Here is a 5626-nt window from a genome sequence, read left to right on the forward strand (position 1 = left end):
CAGTTTCGGTTTCGCGCCGTTTTGCTTCTTACGGTACGAGGTCGAAATTTGTAAAGATTTCCGAGTGCTCATACGCTTGGTTGAAGGAAAAACCGGAGGAAAAGAAAGGGTGAGAGAACACAGCCCTGTGGAGTACCTCTACTCACTCTACGCTGAACAAAGGCGCTGATCCACTCAACTACGACAGTTTTGTGGCGGAGCATGCGACCTGTGCGAGAGTCTTTACTGCAGCTGTGTAGGAATAGTGCCATCCGGTCTCGTAGGCTGGAAACGACTAAAAGATTTAATCGCACAAAACAGTGGTGGAAAAGGGCACACATTCTTTATTTAAATTTTTAGTTTCGAAAAATGCCCAAAAAAAAAAAAAAATACGGCTACCTGCAGCTGAATAAAAAATTTAACAACACTAGCATGTTTGTACTTCAAGCCTGATCGTTTGTAAATGTCAATCGTGATCGAAAATTAAAATAAATAAAAAATGGAGCAATTTTCGAGTGTAACATTAGGAGACAAGAATATATACAAGTTATATATACCTTGACATAACGCTTCCCAAAAAAATCCACAGAACAATGGCACAACAGCAGCGAAAGCAACAAAAACCGTTGGATGAAAAGAAAGACGAAGCCAAAATACCGACTCACCTCAAATTCATATTCGCGGGACTTTCTTCGATGGGGGCTGCCGCCGTGGTGCACCCCATGGATTTGGCAAAGACACGCATGCAAATAGCCGCCAGCGACGGCAGCAAGCCACCCACACCACTGAAAGTACTGAAGACAGCCGTTAAAAATGATGGCTTCCGCGGCTTGTACAAAGGATTAAGTGCTTCCTTACTGCGTCAAGCGATCTACTCAACCACACGCATTGGCATTTATACAACCGCCTCCGAATATTACCGCAATGCTTACCAGATTCAGCCACCATTGGCCATGCACGTACTCATAGCCTTTGTTTCCGGTGCTATGGGCGCCTATGTAGGCACACCGGCCGACGTGGGCTTGGTACGCATGATGACCGATGCACGTTTGCCGCCAGCAGAACGTCGTAACTACACAAGTACTGTCAACGCGTTGACGCGCATCGTTAAGGAGGAAGGCGTGCTGACGCTTTGGCGTGGCGCTGTGCCGACAGTGGGTCGTGCCATTGTAGTGAATGTGGCGCAATTGGCATCCTACTCGCAGTTCAGGGAATTGGCGCAGTCCAAGCTGCATGTGCGCCATGGACTCGGTCTGCATTTGATAGCAAGCATAGGTTCTGGTGTACTGACTGCGACTGCTTCACTACCGGTGGACATAGGAAAGACGCGCATACAGAATATGAAAGTGATTGATGGGAAGCCGGAGTATAGTGGCCTCTTCGATGTGATTATTCAGATAAGCAAGAAGGAAGGTGTCCTATCGTTGTGGCGTGGCTACATACCGTACGTTTTGCGTGTGGCACCAGGAACTGTTGTTGTTTTCATACTTTTAGAACAACTAAATACGGCTTACTTTAAGTATGTCTTGGGTGAGGAATATAAATCGAAAATATGAAGTGGGCTGATGCTGCTCTGGTGTTATGGTGTATGTGTATGTGAGTGTTGGTATGTAAATAAGTCAATTATTTCGGGCTGCGTTTAGCTGGTAAATATAAAACATTCCATGGGAAAAATATGTATGTACTTTTTCCTTGGGAAAGAATATGAAAAAAGCATGCAGAGCCTGGGGAATTCGTGGAGAGAAAGGTACGGTTGCGTTGAAAGATCAATGCCGTTGGTGAGGGGAAATAAAAAGAAAGCGAGAGAGAGAGACAAAGGTAAAGATTAAACAAAGACAAAGATAGAGTAAAGATGACAAAAAAGATAAATGTAAAGATAAAGATGTAGAAAGAATAAAAGGTGAAAAAACAGATGAAGATGAAAGTTAAAGGTAGAGATGAAGGTAGAGACGAAGGTAAAAATAAAGATGATAAAGGCAATTTTACAAATGCATATAGAGATAAAGATAAAGATAGATAAAAAGGCAAAGATGAAGACAAATGCAAAGATAAAGATAAAGGTAACGATACAGGTTAAGGTAGCGAAGAACACATAGATAAATATAAAGGTATACCTGAAGATAAATATACAACAAGACGGAGGTAAAGAAAAATATGAAGGCAAAGATAAAAGGTAAGGTAAGCTAATCGTAAAAGTAAAGATATATTTACATAGATGAAGACAGATATAAAGATAAAGGTAAAGATTGAGATAAAAGTAAAGACAAAGATGAAGACAAAAATAAAAATAAAGGTAACGATAAAGATAAAGTTGAAGGTAACGTTGAAAGATAACGATGAAGACTAATATAAAAATAAAGACGAACATAAAGATAAAGATGAACGTAAAGATAAAAATGAATACAAAGATACCGATAAAAGTAAAAGCAAAGGTTCAGGTGAATGCAAATATAAATATTTAGATAAAGATAACAGACATAAAGATAAACATAAAGATGGAGAATTATTATTTTAAAATTGCTGCAGTCTGAAAAGCAAGTGAAGTAATAAGAACGAGAAGAAAGATTTTGACCAAGGCGAATTCATACAAGACAGGGACCGTAACAGTTACAACTTTTGCTAAACAGTTATTTTTTAACTTTTATTTAATTGCTCCTTAAATAACAGTTATTTCCGATTTTTATTATATAAATCCAAAATAACAATTATTTTTTATTTCTATTTAAATAATCTGCAAATAAAAGTTATTTTTAATTCTTTAATAAAATGTCTTAGATAACAGATATTGAAGACTTGTATTTATAAAAGTCATAAATATAAATCAGTCACTGACTTTTATTTTTTAAATCATACTTATAATAGTCATTTTTATATATAAGGCGTATTAAACTGTGTTTGTTCTCCTACACCTTCTTAACTGCGAAAACTGATAGTGACTTTTATACGTACGGATTTAAAAATAAAAAATTTATAAAAAGTAAAATATAAAAAGTAAGTCACTGACTGATTTTTATTGATGACTTTCATAAGTAAAAGTCTGCGATGACTCTTATCTAAGACATATAATGTAAAAATCAAAAATAAGAGTTATTTGCTGATTATTTAGAAAAAAAATTAAGTTATTGTTTTTTTGGATTTATAAAAGAAAAATCATAAAAAATATATTTTTTTTAATTTCGCATAAAAACTAAAAATAAACATTTATTTTTATATTTGATTCTCAGTAAAAAAAATCAGAAATCGATTGCTATGTATCACTTAGTTATAGAATATTTCCTTCATAGTAAATTTTTCAATGACAATTTGCATCAATAACTGTTATGTTCTGTCGCTGATACACTGTGGAGATTTTGACACTGCCTTATTTTTCAAAATTGCCTTTAAAATTTTGTATAAGACAGCAGTTAGTTTTTATTTGACTTTCCCCCAAAGTTTTAGTTTTTGTTCGCAATATTTTGGCATAAACTTTACATTACGTAACTTCCCAGAAAACCAAAAAATTTGAGAATAAAGAGGGAAACAAAAATAAGTTTTTTTTTTGCATGCCAAATAAAACAAATTCAATTCACTCCCCAGTAGCTGTATTTTCTGTACGTACCCATTCGCGCACGGCACCAGCTTGTCGCTACATACCTATGTATGTATGTATGTATGCATGTGCTTCAATATATATTTGTCAAGCTGTACGTCGAGAAGGTTACCGTTGTGCGCGAAAAGGAGCAGCTGTTGCTTACGAATTCTATGAAGTATGTATACGGACTTTTATGGCTTCTGGAATGACGGTGTGGTTGTAGAATTGTTAACGCAGCAGCGTCGGGGTGCTACTTTAAAAGTTGGCTGCGTTGCTGNCTGTATTTTCTGTACGTACCCATTCGCGCACGGCACCAGCTTGTCGCTACATACCTATGTATGTATGTATGTATGCATGTGCTTCAATATATATTTGTCAAGCTGTACGTCGAGAAGGTTACCGTTGTGCGCGAAAAGGAGCAGCTGTTGCTTACGAATTCTATGAAGTATGTATACGGACTTTTATGGCTTCTGGAATGACGGTGTGGTTGTAGAATTGTTAACGCAGCAGCGTCGGGGTGCTACTTTAAAAGTTGGCTGCGTTGCTGCACTTAAGCGGATTAATGCAAATTGAGTTAACACTTTTGATTGGCCGTGTCGGGCGGGCAATCGCTTTATGATTTCTTGCCTTTTTTGGCATTAAGCATAAAATAATTATTAATTAATTCACAACTGAATTTGAGTGTATAAAATCAAATGCGGGAAAATGTGTTTGGCGGTAGCTAAAAAAAGGTATGGCTGTGTTTGTGCGCAAGTAAGTACTTGTTTTAATTATAAATTCATGGCATATGCATGTCTAGAGTTTGCCGGTTTTCTTTGATTCTATTCGCGAAAGTTCTTTTAGTTAATATAATTTTTATTTGGCAGCGGATTTCACGGCCAGGTTGTGTGGAAATTTTTTTCAAGCAAATAGTAATGAAAGATAAGAGACGCTGTCGAACACGGCAACCGCGTCTACGTGAACGAGAACAAGACGCAGTATCTCAGTATAAAATAATAGGAATACTTTAGCAGAAGTTCTACACCCAACTTCTGACTAAATAAAATACCAGAAATTTCTATAGATATCAAATTTAGATATCACTTAAATGACAACAAGGCAAACAGCTAGTGATGTGCTGAGTCAATGCTTTTAAGTATTGATTGATATTCGGTACCGATTTCAAAAGTATCCAATACCCTCGATACTCGGTACCGAAACATTTAGGTTTCGAATAAAAGCGCACATAAGCCAAAAATATGAAAAAAAAAATGGTTCAGGGAGACACGCCTATCAAAACCCGATACTGATTCAAATGAAAGATGTATATTTGTATGCCAGTTCGAGGCCATAATGCAGAGAAACTCTTAATTTGAAGCATTTTTGTTCCAGCTGAATCAAACGATATAATTTTTGTAGGCCTGGGGGAAGATTCTGTAACCAGTTAGCGACAATTTTCCAATCGGTATAGGTTTTATTGACATATGATATGAAATATTTTTACGTCAACAAGTGCGATATCGATCCGAGGCTTGTCGCTTGTAACTGGTTACAGAATCTGCCCCCATCCGTCAAAGCATTTTTCTTGAGCCTAGGATCGACTAATGTTAAAACTGATAAAATAGTATTTCTCTGTTGCGATAAGTTCAATTGTTTTATTAGTAATGAAAGTTTTTTCTAAACTTGAAATTCATACAATGGCGAAGGTTTAATGTAAAGAATCGGTATCGGGTACCGAAAAGGAAGTATTGGGTACCGACAATTCAGCACATCACTACAAACAGCTGTATTTGTCAAACAAATGACCCACTTGAACGGTCACTGTATCTTAAAACCACACACATAACGAAACTCTAAATGTAACGGCAGTAAACCTGTTCCATGTGTGGAAATTAATGAATAAACCCGTTAAATACAAAATTTATTTCAAGCACCGCACACACCAATTGACACACCGAACTGGTGGTAGCAATGACCTACCTTTGATACTTCAGCATGGCGCGTGGCAGCAGAAAACTCCCATTCTCCGACACTTCCGTTGTACACTTCCCATGCACCGGCGCGATTTCTTCGCATGCGTTGGCAACTCCTCCTCCT

General features: G+C 37.0%; 1 pseudogene; it reads left to right on the forward strand.

Annotated features, from left to right (window-relative positions):
- Positions 1 to 572: 572 nt before the first annotated feature.
- Positions 573 to 1535, forward strand: LOC108375032 (mitochondrial 2-oxoglutarate/malate carrier protein pseudogene; annotated as a pseudogene).
- The last annotated feature ends 4091 nt before the right edge of the window (positions 1536 to 5626 follow it).

Source organism: Rhagoletis zephyria, unplaced genomic scaffold (assembly GCF_001687245.7).
Source record: "Rhagoletis zephyria isolate East Lansing unplaced genomic scaffold, Rhagoletis_zephyria_1.1 Rzeph_scaffold_08410, whole genome shotgun sequence".
In the NCBI taxonomy this organism is placed as follows: Eukaryota; Metazoa; Arthropoda; class Insecta; order Diptera; family Tephritidae; genus Rhagoletis; species Rhagoletis zephyria.